This window comes from Lepisma saccharinum, chromosome 30 (genome assembly GCF_977018435.1).
Source record: "Lepisma saccharinum chromosome 30, izLepSacc3.1, whole genome shotgun sequence".
NCBI lineage: Eukaryota > Metazoa > Arthropoda > Insecta > Zygentoma > Lepismatidae > Lepisma > Lepisma saccharinum.
In genome coordinates, this window is record NC_139258.1 from 3,290,955 (window position 1) to 3,315,499 (window position 24,545).

General features: G+C 36.6%; 1 protein-coding gene across 1 annotated transcript in view; it reads left to right on the forward strand.

Annotated features, from left to right (window-relative positions):
- Positions 1-10,165, forward strand: part of Dab (DAB adaptor protein) — a 145,157-nt gene extending 134,992 nt beyond the window's left edge. Inside the window, exon 9 of the mRNA XM_083115118.1 lies at positions 6,531-10,165. The gene's annotated coding sequence lies outside the window, so the exon portion shown is untranslated. The remainder of the gene's footprint in view (positions 1-6,530) is intronic.
- Positions 10,166-24,545: the final 14,380 nt, after the last annotated feature.

A 24,545-nucleotide genomic window follows, 5' to 3' on the forward strand; every position in this document is an offset into this window, starting at 1 on the left:
CAACATCCACGTAACTGAAACCGCTGGCTATGTAACGAAAATAATCTCGTACAGTTGCAATTAAAATGAGCACGTACCTTGTCACAAGAAGTGTTGGAAATGTCTTCCTGCATCCACACACTTATGTCATATATATTTAGGTAATTTTCACTTGTATGCATCAGTTTCTTCTTCTGAAGTTGTTTCAATTTCAATTTCTCTCCTATTGTTTAAAAGCTTGGTCATGCAAATGTCTGTTTCTTGTGCAAGGCGCCTGAAGGGATTTTTGAGGAGTGTGTTGCAATCGTGCTTCTCAGTAAGCACATGCGCTTTCACCCCTTGCTTTCAAGAACAGACCTGGTTTCCCTAAATTTGTTCATAAGTTTTCTAACACTGTCTTTGAGGAACAGGAACATCTGGGAATTTTGCTGCAAGACGCCTTCTAACTTCCCTACAAGAATTTGTATTGATGTAAGTAGGGATGTGCCGAAACCGATTACAGATGTATGAAAATCGGCAGAAATTGACACATCGGCATCGGCAAAAATCCGATATTTAAACCGGTACAGATTATACTAGAGTTTTACCTTCTAATAAGTTTTATATTCTAGTTTTGTAAGATTTATTGACAATTAGGTTATGATTCATCATTATTCTAGAGTTTTTGTAATAAAATTATTGCAAACTCATTCAGAGGATCAACCTAACTATAAATCGGAAATAAAACAGTACAATGCTGAACCAGGATCTGCTGTTGTATTGGAAATTCAAAAATGAGTATGGAAACCTGAAGCAAGTGCTGAGAAAATACTTGGGCATACCTGCTGCATCAGTATTCAGTGATTGAGTGTTCAGTGTTGCTGAACAGATTGGCGATAAGAGAAGAAGTAGGTAACTTCCTGAAGTGCTTCCAAATCTCGTATTTCTGAAGTTGAATCTGCCAGAACAGGAATTCATTTTGCATTTCAAAGAACTGCTTGTGTACTAATGTTAAATCTCTTGAGAATCCATGTTCTTCTTAAAGGTTCACATAACATTTTGTACATGCAAATGTACATTCGCATCTCTTGAGAATATATATGTATATGCATATGATATGCAATAGAAATGTACATAGCAAATTTATTTTTGTCATGCTGAAAATAACATCCCATTTCTGTTTAATAATCTTATGTATCGGAATCGGTTAAATATCGGCATCGGTATTGGTTCCAAAAATTATCGGTGAGTACATCGGCATCGGTAAATTTTCAGCTTCGTCACATACCTAGATGTAAGAGTTGTACATAAAAATTCGTTGTTTTAAATTGTGTGGATAGCGTGGCATTATTAGACTGCAGAAAGGCACCAGTAATACATAAAATAAAACAAGACAATCTTAAACACTTGTTAACACCTTAACACTTCACAAACACCAGCTGTCTGAATACTGAAGCACTGACATATCCAGAGAGAACGGTCGTATACCAAGGTTTGCCTAAAGCTGTGGGTCTAAATGCCGACAGACACGCTCTCACTGTCCGGTGCACTAGCTGCCGCTCCATGGCCAACTTGACCGTGAAAAGCACTGTATTTATTACATGTTAATTAGATGTAAGAAAAATAACCAATAAACACCAATGCAAATAAGACAAAACAGAAATCCTAAAACTTTGAATTTCACGGCAATTTCTAATGAAAAAAGTTTATTTACCAGTAGTAAACCAGATAACATGCGAGAATACACCACTGTGGCCCAGTATTTTATCTTGTTACAGATCCACCAACCCATCTGAAACCCTGGCACTAGTGTCGCTACAGTGGTTCCCGCGAAAGAACGGACTTGGAAATTCTATTTTTGTCTTTTCTGTCGAAAGCCATGGAGGGTCACATGAACAGCTGAACCAATCGGCTTTGTCCAGTTGCCGTGGTTACGGGTGATTCTCGTGGTATTCTGCGTTTGAAAATTATTCGTTTCGAGTCGTTTTTTTAACTAGTGGCACCCTCAACAAGACCAAGCACGGCAAAGCCTAATGGTTGCTGCCGTGTAGCAAGCGAAAGGGTCTCCGATTCCCTGCCTCTCCCTGAAATGCGAGCGAAGGGGCCTTATTGACAGGAAGAGGAGTCGTGTACGACTGGACAAAACTCAGGCATGTAGCAACACCGCTTCTTCTCCGTTGAACTGGAGGCGGAAAGTCTGGGTTTCCTCAAGTCCATTCTTTGGCCGAGCGGACTTTAGTTACGGGAAAGCCTGTAGTTGGCATGTTTTCAGAGGTTTCAGAAAGCTTAGTTGATCTGTATGTTAGAAATTCATTTTACAAATCCATATAAGCAATATTGAAATGAATAGATGGCCACTAAATTTTTGACAATATGCTAGGATTGAGTTGATTCCACTTTGAACCAACACCGATGTTTGAAAACTGTAACAATTAAAAGGTGTTGAAAATATTGATTAATACAGGCTCATCGAGAATGATTACCGGGATTTTAAACTATTACAAAAGAAGTATTTAATGGATATACACGTGTGGCATCTTAAAATGTTCAGAAAAGTTTAAAGTTTTAGACTTACCTTAGTACACTTCGATATGGGCGCCATTTGTAGCTCTGGTGATGTCTAGACGGTACTCAATCTCCTGCCACGTTTTCTGAATCGTGTCCAGAGTTACAGTTGTAATTGCTGCAGCATCCCTCTCTTCAAGGTGCTCCGGCACATGCACCGTTTTAAGCCTCACGGTCACACAAGCTCTCACGAAACTTTAAACTTTTCTGAACATTTTAAGACGCCACACGTGTATATCCATTAAATACTTATTTTATAATAACAGTTTAAATTCCCGGCAATCATTCTCGATGACCCTGTACAAGGTGGCGCAAAAAGAAAGCATGTTTTTGGAGTAAGTGTAACATCATTGATTTTCAAGATACAGACATTTTATTAACACTAAAATGCAGTTTGGATAGGTGTACAGTGATGATTCAACGATGGGAGATGATGTAAAGATGACGTCCTTGTTGCTGTACACATATCCGGAGCCTCTCCTCAAAGTTCCGCATTGCCCTTGCCAACATTTCGTTTGGCAACAAGGACGTCATCTTTCCGCCCTCATCTTCCATACTTAAATCATCACTGTATACCTATCCAAAGTGCATTTCTTACCAATGGTTTTGATGTTAATGAAATGTTTGTATCTTGAAAATCAATGATGTTACACTTGTTACAAAAACATGTGTTCTTTTTGCACCACCTGGTATTAGTGAGTGAATGTTCCACTCAGTTATAAGCATCAATTAAATACTCAAGAATTACAACAATTTTAGGCACAATATTGGTGCAAAATAAATGAAACTTAAAATTTTACATAACTTCAAGGATAATTAGGCTCTGTGAAAGTGTTGCATGTCATTGGTGTCATCTCAGCCCTACAATATAGTGATTTGTCATTCCTCCATAATATACAGGGTGATTCAGAATTCCTATTACACACTTCTAGGGGTTGTAGAGGTGACTTAGTAGATCAAGTTTTGATAAGAAACCCATGTCCGGAAACGTACCGTTTTGGTACTGCACAGATGACAAGATCATATAATCTCACATCTCCTATCATCATCTAATCGGGCAAAATGGTATGTGATGGAGTGACACGATATGGAAAACGCTCTGCATACAGACAATGCACAGCTCTACCATTACATTCAGCCTCCGTGGCAGAGTGGTTAGCACATCATGCTACGACGCCAGGGGTCCTGGTTTCGAATCCCAGCCTGGGCATGGATATTTGTGATGTCCATTCATCAGTTTCATCCCTCATCCCCATCTTCGCAAGTTAGCCAAAAGTGGCACAAAAGCGAAGTTAAATAAAGTAAATCAATCAATCAATCATTATGTGCAGCCACGCTGTAAATTAACAACATGGTCAGTGTTCTCGGCAAACGTGTATTCAACCATACTGTACTGTCTTCCACAACGACTGAAAGCAACTGACGTGATGGTCGAAGCACACCAGATTGTAAATAGAGGACTTTGGAAGCAGCACACGTGACATCAAGTGACTGAAGACGTCTCCCTCTGTCAATGTGGGTTGCCTACCGTGAAGCGGGAGATGTGAAATTATGTGATCTTGTCATTTGTGTAGTACCACGTTTCCAGACATGGGTTCCTTATCAAAATTTGATGTACACTATCTACCAAAAAGTAATTGGGCACGTGTACAAGATGGTTGTCTGGTGGTGCGAACCCTGTTAGAACCTCGTGGAGACACCTCTTGCTGCTATAACAGCAGCCACTCTGTCAGGCATGCTCTCGGCTAGTTTGTGGAGGACGTCCATTGGAATGTGTCGCCATTCCTCTTGCAAGATCTCACTCAGTTGGACAATGGAATTTGGCCGCATCTCCCGAGACCTCACCCGCCAGTCCAATGCCTCCCAAAGGTGTTCTATGGGATTGAAATGAGGACTCTGTGCAAGCCAGACCAATCGGTGAACATTGTCGTCGGCATACCACTGCATAGTAGCCTCCGAAACATGCCACCTAACATTGTCATCCTGGAAGTAACAGGGGTCCATTCCCTAAAACCGCCACAAGGTTGGGAGCATTTCATTGTCTAGTATTGTACAGTATGCCTGTGAGTTCATTGTGCCACGAACAACCACCAGTGGTCCCTCTAAATGATACTAAATGATTCAAATTAGATACTAAATTAACCACCATTATAGGTGCCCAATTACTTTTTGGTAGATAGTGTACTAAGTCACCTCTACAACCCCTAGAAGTGTGTAATAGGAATTCTGAATCGCTCTGTACATGTTTACCTATTTATGTTTGGGAAATGAAAGATGCAATATGTACTAGGGTAAGTGAGTAAGTAGGTCACAAACATTTATTTATAAAATACTGAGGCACTCACTAGAGAAACATTTTGTTGTTTTTTTCAGCATAATATCTGCCAACATTAATATACTTATCATACCATTTTATCAGTCTCCCAAAATCTGCTGCACAAAAGTCTTTACGCTATTGTTCCAGCCTTAGTCGCACATCACGTTCAACATATTCATCATCCGCGATACGTTTGCTGCCACTGTGCACACACTTTTTGGAAATGCAAAGGATCATGCATTATGCTGTAGGCTAAACCATAGGTTGCTATGCTGTCTACATCGTCAATAGCCTGTCAGCTCAAATCATCTACTCCACCCATACCACTTCCACATGCATTCGCCATTTTTGAACTGAGCGTGTGTTAGCTATCTAGCGACTGCTAACTGAATATTATCAAGATGGATTGTGCTACCACCTAATGTCACATTTAGAAACTACTCACTAGTATTTTCAGCTATTCCACATCAGTTTGTGACCTATTTCCTGACTTCCCCTCGTATTATAATAAATGCAAGTAAGCAAATTACTGCCTTTTTCCTAGCGACTAACTTGTAATAGTTTTATTAATTTTGCTGACCCCTGCCACCATCCACAAGGAAACTTGTTCACTGCTTGGCGGGTCTCCCTTATTGCACATTGCTAGGACAACCTTGCATTCTGACGTCAGACGAGAAATGCCTATGTTGTTAGGTTTGGTTCTTTTAGCATAAATACACTGAAAATGTATTATTTATGCTATACTTAATAAGCCTAACCCAACAACTTAGGCATTTAGTGTTACAATAAAAGCATTCCCCGGTGATGTAAGAATGCAAGGTTGTCCTAGCATTGTGCGATAAGGGAGACCCCTGCTTGTTCATGTCGTTTCCCTGAGTACATGGGCGTCGCCAGAAATTTTTGCAGTGGAGGTCGGGCAGATAATAAAAGTTGAATAGCAGAAAAAATAACTCAGAATTATTACCACGGCTATAAATGCCATTATACAATAATATTATAAACTAATAAAAACAAATTTTATTTGAAATAATAATAATAACTATTATAATTATTATTATTATATAAATGTGGAGACTCGATCCACCAAACGAGTGAATACCAACAAAACTATTTTCCACTATTTCTTTTACATTTTATGCAGTTAGTATCTGAAATTCATTTTGATATTAACTTTTGCACGTCTCGTTCAAGAAAAAGCTTTAAATGTTAGGGGGAATTTTCTTTCATAAAGTTTGTTGTGTTACCTCTCACCTACAACTGTAATTATTAGAATTGTGAAAACTGTGGAACCATTTGTTCTTTGATGAAATGGTATTAACTTGTTCCTGTATTTTTCACTCAATGTTTTCGATCCAATGCATTTTTACTTTTATTATTCTGTTTGAATACTAACTAAATTAACTTTATTTCTGTAACAAACTTTCGTCTTTTTTGTATCTTGAAACGAACGATGTCAATTTCCAGCGCACCCCCCCCCCCCCTCCCCTGATGCCCATGCCTAAGTACCAGTAAGAGCAATGGTGTAGTCCATTCATCAGCTGCATTTATTGCCTCTGGCAGCAAATTAGTCGCACGGAAAAAGTTAGTATTTCTTACATGCATTTATGATATTTATTTACTTGTAAACAACTGATTGACTCAGCTACAATATATCGTTTTGATAACGCCATGTATTTCTTTTTTGTTTCAGATTTTTCTAGTCTGTTGTGACAAGTAGGGAGGTTCTCTGTGATTGCGTGTTAGGATGATTTTGTGCCACTGCAGAAAAATAATAACTGATTCTGGATTCTCCTATTTTTTTTTTCTCGTAGTTTATGATGCCATGGTGTTTTGTAGATATCACATTCTAGATTTTATTTCACAGTTTTTAAAAGAAGAACTTGAAAATAAGAAATCACATCTCGCTTATGAATCCGATCATGGTCTTTAACTGTTAAAACTTAAATATTTGCTGTATCTTTAATGGCAACTGGTTACTATCCTGTGTGTGTAGATACATAGATATAATACTAATTTACTGTTAAATCCTTTTGATACTGTCATCCCCCCCCCATCCCCTCTTTCTTACTATTGTTTTCTTGAAAAGTTACTCTGTGAATACTGGCCATGTCCGAAAGGTGCAAGACCATACTTGAAACGAACATCCTCCAAGTGTGGTCTCGCAGTTCGGTCTTGAAGTCGTGGGCTGGAAGCGAAAGTCTTTCAAATTAACTGCAGCTCCAAATACGATCAGTAGATAAAACTGAGGACACGTTGTTCTTCCCACATTTTAAACACTTGTTTTTCACCATAGAAATCGCATAGCATTTTAAATGGTCTCATGCATACATTTCCACACATTAGAAGAACTTCAAGCAACAACTTGCTGACTCCATGATTTCAAATAAATGAACAAAGAGTCCACGAGTCAAGTACTCAAGCCTGCAATGATGCGTGCTTCACGCTGTGGTCTTGATTTCTTGTTTAATTGACGCTTTCGAACTGCACTAGGTGATGTCACTTCCGACAAGACCATTCTTCAAGTCTGCTCTCTGTATCTTTCAGACACAGCCACTGTTCTGGCTACTATATGCCAAATGGAGTTAGTGTTTCACATCTTGATATTAGACGTGTGGTTTGCAAGTCACAATATATATATATATAGATCTACATCAAATAAGTTTAAACACAGATATTAAAAGCAGCCTATACAATACCTCCAGTAGTGCCTGAAGATTTATGTGATATTTTGCAAGCACATAATGTACTACATGACTCTTGCCGTGATGATATTTCCATGTAGTTATTTATATAGATGAACTGTTCTTACAACATGGGCCACGTAAGATTATTGCAGGTATATGAATCAAGATATGAAACATAAATTTTAATCCATTTTGTTTTTGAAGCATGATCCATTGTCTTATATATTTTATTTTTCTCCCCTAAAGATAAAACATAATAAAACATTGAAAGTAAGTTTTTAAAATAATATTTTTTGATGTTTTGAACTATTGGTGTGATAAGGAAGGCTGTTAATGGTATTTACTATGAAACCATTTCATATAATAAATTAATTTAGTAAGATTTAAAATATTTATAATTGTCAGAAGAAAATAAATAAACTATCATGTCATTATGTAGTATATTTCATGTAATGGCAACTTAAAATTCTTCCGGTGGGTAAAAGTTACCAGTATGTTATAATTGTTCTTAATATGCAAAATAATTTGCTTTATATACAGAGATGCTTTAATAATAAAAATATATATTCTTTTTTTCAATTTTTGTTTACTGCATGATTGGTAATTCATGTAATATAAATATCTGAAGTTTTTTAACTGAATAGCCAAAAAATCTCCTAGAGCATGCCATGACAAGCTACAACAACAATAATAATAATAAAAATTGCCATAATAAAATGAAGCAGTGGCAGTAATCAAATGGCTTATATTTCATTGCAATAAGCAGACGATGTTCTTTTGTCATGTTTTGAAGATACCTGTAGGTTTTTCTATTGTTAGGTCATAACTAGCATGGGATGTTCCGAAACTATTCTCCTGTACATGTTGTGTGATATAGAATGCTTTTGCAAAATTATTTTACACATGGCAGCAAGCTGTTGTTTCGTGATTATTTCAATTTGGTATTAAAGGGTTTTACATATCCGCAATTGAAACATTCCAGTTGTCTGTTTTCTGTCAACACTCATTTTTCTTTTCATACACAATAACAATGTTAACATATTGAAATCAAGTGTAAGTCATACAGCTGCCAACAGATCAATAAAAAAAATGTTTTATGTATGTATTATTATATTTTGTTGCTGTTATGTATCTTTTTCTTTTTTGCAATATTTTCCTTTTTATATACATATATATAGTAAATATATATATAAATGTTTGATGCTTTAATATATTGAATCTCCTTTTTAATTTTTATATAAATATATATTATTCGCAAGCTTTGCCCAATATGAAGTCTACATCACCTGTTTCCATGAAGTATTTCTAGGTTTCAAGTTCAGTGTTCAATTAGAATTGTGACTGTTGATTTATTTGTATCACTTGTCAAATGTATTTGGATGGTCTTTTTGTTAGTGATTCAGCAAAGTAGATCTTCACTAAATGTCCTGTACACAAAGTGACTGTGTGGATGTTCTCCGATGAGTGTGATGGAGTTTTATATAATAGTCCTTCTGTGATGTTTAAAAAGTAATGAATCTCAATACATACATGATTTATGTTTAGAGTGTGTGTGTGTCACTATAACTGTGATGATTGAGTTATGCTGATTTTACAGGGTGGCCACTCACTGGGAATTCCGGGAATTCTGCTTGAATTTTTCTCCGTAGACGTGAAAAGTCGCAACGCTTATCAATCCAAATCTCATTGAATTTATACATATTTATAAATGCCCTGAGGCAAGTTTATCACAGTCTAGCTTTTATTTTTATTGAGGAAGAAAAGGAAAGCTGCTTGGAAAGTAAAACAGAATTCTCTCAGTCCATTTACTTTGTTAGTGTCCTTTGCGAAACTATCTATCTGACAGACATAAGATCATTGCAAGATAAGACATCTTGAAGTTGATTTCGTAAATTTTGGTTTGAAATTCTTATACAATTAACAATTTTTCGTAAATTAGTACAGTAAAATCTCATTAATCCGGACCTCGATAAGTCTTTCTACTGTACTGTACTGTACTGTATTTAGGCCTATGCCCTTTAAATACACCATAATAAACGTGTTTTGTTGCTATAAATGGAGTTGTAATGCACTTTCTACTGTTCTTTTGGCTATTTCAGTTAATCCGGACTTTCATTAAACTGGTCAACTTATCCCCCCATTAGTCTGGATTAACGAGGTTTTACTGTATGTCCCATAACACTTTGACTAGTGTTTGTAGATGTATTTCAAGTCGGAATATGTGAAATTGCAGATGTAAACTCCTCACCTTAAATTAAACATTTTAAACATAGTATATACCATTTAATTGAATTGAATTAGAATTTTTGGATACATTGGAATCATACAGACCCTTTGTATTGTTAATATTGTTGCGTGTGTATATGTGTGAGTGGCGAGAGAAACTAAGTAATACGTGAGGTTGAAATGGAGAAAACATACTTGTACCCTCGAATTTTATAAAGTTCACCTTGAAAACCGGGAATTATACTTGAATTTTATCATGGCCCCTAGAGTGGCCACCCTGTTTTAGAATCTCAATTTTATCTTGCCACAGATTTTCTCCTCATTTGTTTGTACAAAAGAGAGATTGGCGTAAGTGTAACTGGCCAATATTTATTTTGGCATGTGCCTTCTAAAAGAATATATGACAAAAGTGTAACTTTGCCTTTATTGCAATTGACCAAACATTCAATGAAACTAATATCAACTTTTTTTGTTTCTTTTCATGAATCTTTAGTCGGATAGTAGTATTTTGATTTTTAGCTAGAATACTCATATACTTATCCACATCAGTGGATATTTTTGACGGCACTCTATTTATGTTATATAGAAATGTATAAGGAGATTTTTAAGACATTGAATTTTGTCCAAATGATGTCTGTCAATGAAAAGGACTAATTTCTTCTCATTGAGTCGTTTTAGTTTTTAATTCCACTTTATGCACAGAAATGCTAATCGGGACTGGCCCTACAGTTTAAAGTGAAGTCGAGACATTAACACGTTAGCTGCCACCTGAGTTGTATTTACGCACGGAGCCTCGTGAAGCTTATTTAACTCACACGTCTCTTTACCTTGGGAGCCTCGTGGTACAATGCCAACTCACGCTACCGTGCTATAACATACATGTTACATGAAGAGTGGCCCCGTGGACAAAGTTTTGCAGGTGGTTCATGAAAATCTTATTTAGTGATGCTGTTATTCTTACAATTAATACAAACAATTTTAAAAGCATGGATGAATAGACGTACATTATCTTCTTTTATATTTATTTTTATATTTCACTTAAATCTGACAAGTAAACAAAGAAACATTTTCACTCATGAACTGTTTTCAAGTTTTTCCGATTGTGCTTTTGGCCTTGAATTATTGCTACCCAGCTCCTCGAACAATATGGATACAAGAGTATACGGCATTGTCATGTTACAAATAACAAACGACTCAATGCTCAGCAAAAGCAACAATAAATATGCTGAAGCCAAATATAACTCATGTGGTGTCCAACATAATAATTCATTCACTCCCATAAAATAATTAAAAAATAACAATTTTACATCAAATCAAGATACATATTACTTTCAACGTTTTCATTATATTATTTTAATAAAACATTGACCCTCCAGGGATTTTTCCCTATTGTGGCAGTCAACGTGTTAACGTGCTTTCACCGGGTATCGAACCAGGGACTGCTTGATTACAAGGCAATGACGTTACTACTATGGCATCAAGGAGGCTTCTTGTTGATCTATTACATGCTGTTTCTTGGTGTTTCAGACACACACTAAGTGTTTGTTATCTCTCTTTACCTTGAATTTCTTGTTTGCCAACTTCCATTCTTATGTATGAGCTTTATTTAGTTCAGTTTTACCCTTTTTATACATAATGTATATATTACTGTATTTGCTCATGCACATAGATATTCGATCGCCCATACAGAATGCTCATCTGTATAGTTTTATCATGACGTTCTCTGACCAATCAATCTTCTTGCTTTGGTGAACTTTACTTCAAATCTTGTTCTGCCATCATCGTCATAACTACTCAGATATGAAGAAAGAGAAAGAAGAAACAAAAAAAATGCAATTTCATCTTTAATGTGATTTAAAATTGTCTTTTAGACTGCAGAAATGATTTAGTAATAGAAGAAAGATACACCTTTTCATTGTTATAAATTACAGAAAAGACTTGTGTCCAAGAGAAGCATTTAAAGTTGTAAAAAGAATGTTTTTATATAAGATGTTGCGTATATAAAAGTTAGACCAAAAAATATAATTTGGTTTTTGTGCCATAGCTCAAGTGCCATTATAATGACTGTGTAGAACTTCAAAGTCATGTGTGTATGTATGTATATAAACATATACATATATATATGTGTGTGTATAATGTTTCTTAAGGAGTAAACTGTTTTGTATCATCCATTTATCATGAATTCTTTAAAAAATATTGCTTTACAGGAGTAAAAAAAAAAGTTAACAGAAATTCTGCAAATAAGGTGAACATATAATCTGCTACCTGTCACAACCAATAAAACTTTACAATTAATAATGTTTTTCATTACGTAGCCTATAGTATCCTCTTTCATAGGTTGTTCATGTTATACGAGGCATATTCGGAAAGTAAGTACCGAAAGGATGTAAAAAATAAAGTAAAATAGTTTCGTACCTTTTTTTTATTTGCATTGCATTCTACAGACTTTAAACTACCTTTCTACGTAGTTTCCACCATTCTTCAAGCATTTGTCGTAGCGTGGCACTAGTTTTTGTTCCCTCCTGTGACAAAATACATCCATGCACTGCTGCTTCGTCGTCATCCTCGTCGAAACTCTGACCAGCAAGAAACTTCTTCTTCAGATGAAGAAAGAGATGGTAGTCACTTGGTGCCAAGTCAGGGCTGTTGGCAGATGGACAAATTGTTCCCAGCTGAATAACATGATGACATTTTGAGTTTGTTGGGCCGTATGCGGACGAGCATTGTCGTGAAGCAACACAATGCCTTCGCTAAGCATTCCGCATCTTTGTTGGTGGTCTGTCCTCTAGGCAAGAATTCTACCATTCTTGCATTGATAAAACAAATCACAGACTGGATTTCACATTTTGCAGGCCGATTGATTTTCTTGAACATTTCAAACCTTCAGAAAACTACGAAGAAAAATCATGATCTGCTCCTACGCGTGCCTGTGGCTAGCTAATGGATGAAGGATGTCAGCGAGAACTCACATGGTCGCGACTGCATCGCTACAGCTGCAATATTTGCAAACGGTACTTACTTTACGAATACGCCTCATACATCCTGTTATTTTGAAATAAGCATATTCTTGGGTTAGGTACAGAGGTGCAACAACAAATTTTTGTCTGGGAGAGGAGGGGAGCAAATACCATGATAAAAGTGCCAGGAAGAACAACAATAATAATAACATATTATTATTATTAGTAGTGGTAGTAGTAGCATCAAATACATTATTATCCTGGTAAATCGCGCAAAAAGGGGTTAGAAGTCAGTGCTAAAGCAGTTGTGTCGGAACAAACTATTTTAAATATTTTTTCAACATGTTCAATTTCAAATTAGCTAATAATGGAAAGCAAGCACACAAACTGTATTTTTGAGAGACAGAAAATACATGGCGAATATAATTCTTTTTGTACCAGGTGGTTATAATTAAAGTGACGGTGTTCAGAGTGCTACAGCACGGGCTGTAATGAGAGTAGCAGTCTGAAACTTCGTAGATATGTTAATGAAGCAATGTGCTCGCGAATTATGCAAAAAAAAATAGTTCCAATTCTCGCCACCAGGGTAAAAAAATGGCGCTGTAAGCAGTCAAAACGTGGAATTTTCCGTAACTCTTGATGTCAAAGTCGGTGACATTGCCTAACCATTGTGTGAGTTCCCTGGTTGTGGTTGGTGACGCTTGATGCTTTTTTCTTTAGCAATGTTCATGTAATTCGAATAGTGAAACTGTAGCGATATTTTATTACAAAGAGTATTGTTTTCTGCGATTTATAGTGTTTTTCCTGTAACTATACCAAGTTTTGACTGCTTACAGCGCCATTTTTTACCCTGGTGGCGAGAATTGGAACTTTTTTTTTGCATAATTCGCGAGCGCGTTGCTTCATTAGCATATCTACGAAGTTTCAGACTGCTATTCTCATTACAGCCCATGCTGTACCACTCTGAACACCGTCACTTTAATTATAACCACCTGGTACATATGACGTGTAAAAGCACGTCCAGAAAGTAAGTTCCGTTTGGTAATAAAATTAAATTGTGTACAGATACAGAAAAGTTATTTATTGCACAAAATTCTACAACTCTTAAACTACTTTTCCACATAACTGCCGAAATTTTGCAGGCATTTGTCATAGCGTGGCACAAGTTTTTGTATACCTTCTTCATAGAAATTTGCCGCCTGTGTCTTCAACCAGTTGGAAACAGTTTCTTTCAGCTCGTCGTCATTGTTGAAGTGTTGACCGCCAAGGAAAGACTTGAGATGTAAGAACAGATGAAAGTCGCTAGGAGCGAGGTCAGGGCTGTACGGAGGAGGGTCAAACACGTCCCAGCCAAATCCCTGTAGGAGGTTTTTCGTCACATTTGCAGTGTGTGGTCGTGCGTTGTCGTGAAGAAAAATAACACCTTTTGACAGCAATCCTCGACGCTTATTCTGTATTGCGCGGCGCAATTTCCGAAGTGTCTCGCAATAAGCATCTGCTGTGATTGTTTGACCACACGGTAAGAAATCAATGAGTGAGATGCCTTTCCAGTCCCAGAACACTGTGCACATCATTTTTCGAGGTGTCGAGATTTGCTTCGGCTTAACCTTTGCTGGGGATGAAGTGTGCCTCCATTCCATTGATTGCCGCTTACTTTCAGGGGTGTCGTAAGAAACCCAAGTTTCATCCGGCTTCACTTTCCTCGCATTCAGAAAACGAATCACAGATCTGATTTCACAAGCGGCGGGATTTTCAATCAACACCGACATTGTAAAGAAGCACAACAAAGTGTACGTGACTGACAGCGAATGGCTCACGTTTCTTCTCCTTGATACAGAGCGTCTACCGTGCATGTGCGGAACTGCAATCGCAGCGCTGCAGCGGAGATAAATTGAAACGGAACTTACTTTCTGGACGTGCCTTGTATAACTTTCATGTACAGCATATGTTATCCACACATGCAACATGGAGCGACGTAAAATAAGGAATAAAAAATGCAGGAAATACGTGAAAACTAATTCCATCTTGAGTATCCTTTTGTTCTGCTAGTCTTGCTTTGTTTACTTTAATGTTGCCCCCCCTAGAATCTATTACCATCCAAGGTTAGGGGGGCAATGCCCCCCACTGTGGTTGCACCACTGGGTACAAATATACAGTTGAACTTCATTCGTGCATTCTTCAGAGACAGGCTAAAGAATTCAAAATATATAAAAATGTGATATTTTGTTACATTGGGGTCCAGGAAAGTTAATGGCAGGAGGAACAGTTTGTGTCCAGCCAGACACAAGGACTCTTAAACTGCGCCTCCTCCACCAACCTTTCCCCGCGGTGAGCTGGAGAATAAGACGCTCGTGGATTGAATGGTTGTAGGAGAAGGAGAAAACTTAGCATTACACTTATGGAAGTATTATTCTACTTGTTCTCTTGGGGATACCAAACTTCTGGTGGCGTAGAAAAACATATGAACAGAGAGAGGACAGGTTAAAGATTTGATCAACCAGCAGAAAAGTCAAAACTTCCATTTGATTAGCCATAACTTGAAGTTGTTGCTGCAAAACTGTCACTCTTCACCTTAAGGGCATAATGCAGCAAAATGGAAAATCAAAGTTTCAATTTATTAGGGGTATTCCAAAGCCTTGTGCATTTAATGCTTGAACGAGTTATTGTAACTGACCATTATAAAAGTTTTCTCATGAAAATTATGAAGTTTATTATGGCATTCCTAAAGTCAGTTTTCTTGTGTGATGCCCTTGTACTGGGAGTCAGATATTTCCTTGAAAATCGACTGTTGCAAACCTGCACATTCATGGTTGCTACAAACTATGCCAATTCAGAAATTACAATATAATTTGGACCAAAATTGATATAAAGCAACATTCGTAAGAGTGCTGCATTAGCAATTGCTATTACGAGGGTAGTTTGAAAAGTAAGGTAAATGAAACAGAGATGGCAGCACCATAATCGAAGTTTGATCCTTCAAATGAGCCTTTGCAGAATTTCAGCCCAGTGAGTTGTGAGGTTATTGTTTGAGCGCACAAGGTAGGTGAACGTGCAAGCGTTTTCAAAAATGAGGGCAAAACCACCAGGACAGGTTTATATGGATAAAATCTGTGAACTTAAGTTTGAATTGTTGGATCATCCTCCCTATTCGCCTGATCTAGCTCCCTCTGATTTCCATCTGTTCTGTCCCCTAATCTCAAAGAGGACAATGATTTTCTGATAAGGAAGAAGTGATTCATGGTGTGAACAGCTATTTTGCAGACCAGGAAAAATCATTTTATGAACAATAACATCAAAACGCACAGGGCTGAAACTCTGGAAGGGCTCATTTGAAGGATAAACTTATCGACCGTGCATCTATTTCGATTATGGTGTTGCCGTCTCTGCTTCGTTTACCATACTTTTGAAACTATTCTCGTACAGTGGCGGCTGGTGGTTCAGAATGTTGGTGGTTGCAGCAAATATATATTGTATATTCCTTCAACAATATATAATATATGTATTTATATAACTTTAATTTGTATATATTTATAATGTAATTACTATATGTATTTATAATTTTATACATGAGTGACAAGTGACACTTTCGAGGAGTACAATTAATAATCATCATACAAAATTTGAAGTTTCCATTTATTCGGCAGCAATATTGTGCAATTTTGTGATTATGTAAGAAGTACTTTAATGTTCTGATTCAATTGTTAAATATTTTGACGGAAAACTCTTGATGAATTGATGCTTGTAATTGGACTGGAATACTCATTCAATAATATTAATCAGTATATTGAACAGTTTTTAATTGTAACAATCTACAAATGGAGGCACATGGCACAGTGGTTCACTTTAAACTGTAGGTCCAGTCCCGATTAGCCTTTCTGTGCATAAAGTGGATTTAAAAAAACAACAAAACAAATCAAATTGTTACAAGTTTCAAGCATAATTTAAATTAGGTTAAGATTCTCCCCAAAAGAAAATATTTATCTTTGCCTAACGTGGACATTTTGTCTGTTGCTCTACGACACAGGACAGTGAGAATTGAATCCCAGCGTTTGTTGCTGGTCCGTCCTCTTCTTCCCTCACCCGCCAGGGGATCCGAAACGGGTTGCCTGACCTAGGTGTGTTGTAAATCCATTACAGCAACCAAGTCGACTGAAGCAGGAGATAGGAAGAACAGCGTTGAACTTCCCTCCAATACTCCTCGCTGTAGAGATCAGGGCGTTGCTCTGGCCTTGCAACGCCTACCTGTGTGTCTACTCATACAGTGTGAAATCTCGCAGGTTTCCTCCCTTTTATTTTAACGAATTGTATTGGAATTTGCTTTATGAAGCAATGAAAGGCAAAATTGTTTGTTTATCTTCAATATATTTAATAGGAAAAAAACGAAAAAATATACTAACAAAAAGTATGAATTTTTATTGTAAAATATCCGGTCGTTGTGCAATACTACAACAATATCAGTAACCGCCCCTGCTCTCGTATATTCTGATATAAAATGAACTATCTTTACATTGAAAAATTAAGACAATGGACGCATCATCTGCCTTCTTTTAGTTGTTTTTAGGTCAACCTCAGTCCTCTATGCAGCTTGAAAGGTTATGAACAAGACATTGTAAAAGGTTAAAACAGAATAAGTGATATTGGTACAGGATAGTATCTTTTGAAATTGAGTCATTTATAGCAGAGTCTGTGAATTTTTGGGATCTCCAAAAATGATGACAGACACTTTCCAGACTAATTATTCTAGAAGTTATGCAAAACTGAAAAGTTTAATTATTTGCCACGTCCCTCGCGTAAACACCTACCAGCTTAGCACAGGGGAGAGACAATGAGATACCTCTGGGCACAGATCAGGGTTACTAACGCTACAAATATATGGAAAGAAACAACAGATTTAACCCACTACTGAGGGTACAATTCGTACTATATTCTTGATTAATTATGTACAAACATTAAATAACTTTTGAAGTCTTTTTATACAGTAATTTTCTTCTATTTTTATTTTTTATTAATTCTAACCAATCTTCTTCGGGCTTCTTCTTCTTATAATCAATATGGCATCTTCTTCTTATAATCAATAAGGCATCTTCTTCTTATAATTAATATGGCATCTTCTTCTTCTAGTATTTAATAACTAAAGTGCCTTCTTCTTGCAATTAATAAGACTTCTTCTTCTTATACTCGCTAATATTTCTTCTTCTATATATTTACATCTTTATTCTTCATCCTTTCTTTATTCTTTATTTATCTCTTTTGTTTCGTTCATTGATTTTTCTAAGGAACATTTTTATATCTTGGCTCTCTTGATTATTCCGTGGATTCTTTAGATAAGCTTCCGTAAATATCAAACTTCCAACCAAACAAAGAGAAAGGGGTTAGTTAAAGATCGCCACCTAGCCGGCGCTAACCTTAACTTGGAGCTACAATGTATGCGCCTCCAAATGTGCTTGGGTGCTGCCCTGAAATGGCACTACACCTGGGGAAAAACAACCCAAAAGCTGCATGAAACTCTCAGTTCGTGGGAACTGTAATAGACACAAAATCGAAATTGCAATTCGACTTCTTTACTTTTGTATATTAATCGCTTATGTCATTACCGAATGATAATTCCCCTTTTATCCTTATTTATATCCTGTTATTATGTTAAACTTATTTATTTATTTCCTTATAATTAGTATTAATATATACAATCATTATTTCATCACGTCTGCTCTTCCCGTTGTCTCTATTCACAATCGTATAAGTTCTCCTGGGTGGTGCCATCTCTTACCCACTTTCCAAACTGATTTATGCAGCATCTTTTATAACCGTTGTTCCTCTTGCCTGCTTCCATCTATGGTCCTTTATTTCAAAGAATAGCAACGCAGTTTGTGTACGTGACACAAAATTCCCCTCCTCTGGGTAAAATTTTTCCTTCTGAGAAGTTTCGTATGCAAGGAAAAATTTTCTTCAACATCCATTCTTACTATTCACTTCTCATGTGTACTTTTCAACATTTCTTTAACGTCTTCCGTACAATTATATCTTTTTACATTATCTAAATTTTCTCTTCTTACTTCCTTTGTCACCATATCTTGTATAACTATAGTGTTCCTAAACGTTTCTAATACCATATACGGACCTTCATACTTGAAAAACAGTTTTTTAATTGTGCGGTCAATGGCCTTACTTATTGGATGTATTTTACAATAAACTATATCACCCCTCTTTACTTCTATCTTCTTTCCTTTCGCTTCCTCTTTTGACGTCCTCTTCTTTCTTTTGTTATACAGGTCATTGAAAAATTATTTCCTTGTTCCTCTTTCCATAACCTTCTTTGGCCATTCTAAATCATCGAAAATCATCGGCTCTGCTTCATATCCCAAGAAAATCTCTGTCGGGCTCATATTAGCCTCACCTGATATAGAGTTATTTAATAACATAACTATCCTATTAATTACTGCACACCACCTTGTATGATGATCATGACAGTACATTCTGAGTAACCTCACAATCTCTCCATTGTAACGCTCAATTGGATTTGAACTTGGATGATATCTTGTTACATTAATCAATTTGATCCCTTTGAAATATGTATACTCCTTGAAATACTCTGAAGTAAATTGAGTCCCGTTGTCTGTCAACATTTTCTCTGGGCTACCATAATGTTTGATAAATCCTTCATCCAACTTCTTGACTATCTCTTTGGTTGTGGCTTTCTTTAAAGGATAGCACATGATAAACTTGCTACATATGTCCACACACGTCAATATGTACAAAAATCCCTTAGACCTAGGTAATGGTCCTATTAGATCTATCGAAACCATGTCTAATGGCCATTTAGCGATAATATGTAATTCTTCTTTCTTAAATTTTATCTTTGAGGGTTTAGTTTGTATGCAAACTGTACAATTTCTAATATGGTTAACAACATCACTCTTCATAGTCTTCCATACGTAAAATCTTCTAGCTAATCTCAGCGTTTTGTCAACTCCGAAGTGGCCAGATCCTTCATGTACAATCTCGAGTACTCTTCTTATCAAGGTTCGTGGTACACTAATCCTTACTTGGTTCGGATTCTCATAACTAACTTGGAAAACGATGCCATTTATAACTTTGTATCTGTTCTTTATCTTAGACATCCTTGTTTTCTTGTTTCCTTCCTCTCCTTCCAACACCTAGATAATCTCCCTTAGTTCCTCATCTTCCTCTGTTCCAACTCGCCATTCCTCTTCTTTAATACCATTTACTTCTTCCTCAGCGATAGCGTTGATTTCTAGCCTAATCACTTCCTCTGGTTCCTGATTTCTCTTTAAAGGTGCTCTACTTAGAGTATCTGCAACATGGTTTTCCTTTCCTTTTATATCTATAACATCAAAACTGTATTGTTGGAGTAATATTGCCCATCTCGTAAGCCTTGCATTCCACTGTCTTGCAGAATTTAACCAAACTAGACTCTTGTGATCACATACCACCTTGAATCTTCTGCCTTTCAGATATGCAGAAAACTTTTATATTCCAAATATTATCGCCAGACACTCTGGCTCACTTATCATATACGCTCTTTCGAAGTTCTTCAAGCTTCTGCTAGCATATTGTATTACATTATCTTCATTGGATTTGTTTTTCTGAAATAGGTATGCTCCCAATCCAATGTTTGATGCATCTGTGCCTAAAAAGAACATTTTCCCGAAATCTGGTTGGCTTATGGCTGGTGCTTGTATAAGGTCTTGCTTAAGTCTTTGGAAAGCCTCCTCTTCGTTTTCCTCCCATTTCCATTTTATATGTTTTCTTAGAAGTTCGTACAATGGCTTGGCTTTGCTTGCGAAATTGTGTATAAATTTTGATCGCCAATTACATATTCCCAGGAATCTTTGAAGTTGTTTCCTTGTGTTTGGTCTTGGGAACTTGCTTATAGCGTCATTTTTGTCTGGGCACATCTTTATTTCACCTCCAGATACTACATGACCTAGGAAACGTATTTCCTTCCTTGCAAAAGAGCATTTTTCCAATTTGACAGTTAATCCTGCTTCTGCCAATTTGCTTAATACCCAATCTATTTTTTCTAAGTGTGTCTCCCAATCTTTCGTATGTATACACATATCATCCACATATATAGCAAGCCATTCTCTTGTTTCTATACTAAATATTCTATTTAGAGCCGTCATAAAAGCTGATACTGACGAATTTAAACCATATGGAAGCCTTCTAAATTGAAATAATCTTGACCCATATCGAAACGCTGTATATTTCCTAGACTCTTCTTCTATCTCTACCTGGAAATATCCCAAAGTCATATCAAACGATGTGAAGTATATGCTGCCTGAAAAGGTGTGTAGTAATTCATTTATTCTTTCTACTTGATTTCTGGGAAGTAGCACATGTTTATTTAGCTCCCTTAAATCCAGTACGGGCCTCACTCCTCTGTCTGGTTTATCTACCACGTGCATTGGGCTTACATGTACGCTATTAGAGTTCTCTATTATCCCCCAACTTAACCATTTCTTCAATTCCTTTTCTACCGCTTCTCTCTTTGCAAAGGGTATAGGATATTGCTTTGACACTATTGGACTCGCTGTGTCTACCTCAATCCTATAGGTGTATACATCCGTCATTCCTGGGCGTTGGCTAAATATTCCCCTATGTCTCAACAAAATATATCTTAAATCTTCTTTTTTATTTTCTGATATCCAATGACACTCATCCACTTTAACTTGTATTTCTTCTTTCGATGCATTGTATTTATGGTCCTCTCTTTCGACCTCTTTTTCATATTCACATTTTATATTTTCATTTTCAATTATATCATCGTAGTCTTTCCTCTTATACACTGCATCATGTTTCTGATATACAAGGCTTTGCTTCCTAATGCCTATTTCGCTCTCAGAACCTTTTATTTCATCTTCCATAGGGATATCTACTTCCATGTTCTCCATTGATTCTAGATTTAGCCGTTTTTCTTTTATATGTATGTGCCCATTGTAGTTTTCTAGGAAAGGTACTCCTAGGATGATATCACATCTCAAACCCTTTATCACCAAAAATTTTACCTCGAAATTAGCTCCTCTGATGCTCATCATAATGCGTACCATGTCCTGAATTTTGTATTCTTCATTTCCCGCAGCCATAACTAATCTGACTTTGTCCTTTTCAGAAGCATCTAATTTTGCTTGTGGGTATTTCTCTTTAATTCTCTGCCAACATTTATAGCTCATTACTTCGACGACGCTCCCACAATCGATCAAGCATTTAACCTTAATTTCAATTATTTCTGCTTCTACATACAATGATCTTCCAGGTTTTAAGTTTTCAAAACTCGGCTCTCCAATCAAAAATAACTTCAGAATTCCTTCTTCATTTACCTTATATTCTCCCTCCATATATTTATCAGTTTCTTTTGCTCTCACACCTGGGAGTTGCTGCGAGAGATCTACAAGTTTAGCCTCTCGGCCGATTTCATATTCCTCGACTCCTCATTTATCTGCTGCCGCCCAGCATTTCCTACTTCGTTCTGCATTTGACTTCTTACTAACTCCACTGCTTCTCTTCGCTCTTCAATTATCACATTATTTCCCCTCTCGTTCCTCTCGTTGTAATTATTTCCTCTAGGTTGCCTTTCCTCTTTTTCCATCCTTCTTTCTGAATTTCTTCGATTCACATTTTGCCAATAATCATTTCTTCCTCTATAGGCGCGGTTTCCTCTCCACGGTCCTGTATTTCTTCTATCAAAATTTCTTTGCTCTTCTTGAACATTATTTCGCCTTCTGCCGTTTCCGTTATCTTCTAAGAATCCTCTTCCTCTGTCTCTATAAGCATTTCTGACTTCTATGTTCCTAATCCCGAATTCTTGTTTCCGGAATTTCTGCTCTGGACGTTGTTCCTCTTCAAGATGATGCCTCTTAGGATAATATCTACCTTCCTTTTCTTTATCCCATGACCTTTGAGTCTTTTTCAGCATGTCATCTGTTCTGAGGTAGTCAATCAAGTCTTCCACCTTCCTTATCTTTACTACGGCCACCGCTCTTTGCGTCCATATTGGTTGTGTTTGTATCACTTGTCTAACCAACTCTTCCTCATTCCATTTTTCATTCAGATTTCTAAAACTCCTTAATGTTTCCCATGAGTGTGCTTCTAAACTCTCAACCTTGGACCAATCTATATATTTTCTTTTCAATGTCTCCAATTGCCTTTCCTTAATTTCCTCGCTACAATAATATTCCAAAAATCTTTTACTGAACTCTTCGAATGTTCCAAACTTGTGTTGATTTAACTGATACCAGCCTGCTGCAGACTTTTCAAAACATCCTTCGATTAAGTCCAGTATCATATTTCCTGGTATCCTCATTAGCTTCACGTTAGTTGTTAGTTCCTTCAGGAATTTTCGTGGACACTTGTCAGATATATTTCCATTAAACTTGGGCAAGTGTTGTAATTCATTAGGTTTAGGGATTCTTGTCTTATGTCTTCCTTCTTCCAAATTAGTCCCATTTACTTTGTCTAACCATCTTCCATTGTCGCTACCCTCTTCACTACTTTTCCATTTCCTTTTCTTCCTCTGATGATTCCTTTTATGCTTTATTTCCTCCTCTGTATTCGATTCATCACTACTACTTTCCTTTTTTATTCTTTTCTTTTCGTACTCTCCTTTTCCATCATTTCCTTCTCGATTGAAACCTATTGGCTTATCTTGTATTCTCATATCCTCTATTTTAGAAATGATTTCTCTCCATTGTACTTTATTCTCTTTCTTTCCTTTGTCGATCTTACTCTCGAGGGTTTGTATTTTCTTATTACTCTCCTCTAATTCTTCCCTAACTTCTTGTCTTTCTCTAATTATCATTTCTCTGAATTTCAAAGTTTCTTTTACTATTGTTTTTTCTGTCACAATCTTCATCTCTTCTACTCTATTTTCTACTTCATCTATTTTGGAGATGTTAATATCTATCTGTTCCTTATTTGCCCAAATTTTGTTTTCTAAACCTGTACTCCGCTGCTGGCATTCTTCATTCACCCTTGAAGCTTCCCTTTCGATTTTTCTATTAGTCTCTTCATGTCTCTCATCTGACATCCTCATCATTTCTTCAATCTTTCTCTCAAATGCTTTCCTGTTTTCTTCACATACTTCTGCCACCTCTTCTATTTTCCGATTATTTTCTTCCAACCTTTCTTTAACTTCTTTGCTATTTTCTTCCATTTTCTCTTCCAACCTTCTGCTGTTGTAATTTTGACTTTCTTTTATTTCCATCATCATTTTCATCAACATCTCCATCGTTTTTTGTTCTTCTTTCTTTCCTTCCTTTAACTTTACTTTCCTGCATTCCTTGCATTCGTACCCTTCTCCCCTTTCACATATCTTCTCATACTTTTCTTTCCGGACTCCTTCACATAACCAGTGTTTCATTTCTTCACATATCTTACACTGTATTATTTCTTCCTTATTTCCTTCTTCGCCACAACATATATATTTTCCTTCTTCCATTTCTGCTTTATTTATCTTTCCAAATTCTTGTTCTTTGCGTTATTTCAACCTCTGGTCTGTATCGTGCCCCACGTTGGGCGCCATTAAACAGGTGCCACGTCCCTCGCGTAAACACCTACCAGCTTAGCACAGGGGAGAGACAATGAGATACCTCTGGGCACAGATCAGGGTTACTAACGCTACAAATATTTGGAAAGAAACAACAGATTTAACCCACTACTGAGGGTACAATTCGTACTATATTCTTGATTAATTATGTACAAACATTAAATAACTTTTGAAGTCTTTTTATACAGTAATTTTCTTCTATTTTTATTTTTTATTAATTCTAACCCATCTTCTTCGGGCTTCTTCTTCTTATAATCAATATGGCGTCTTCTTCT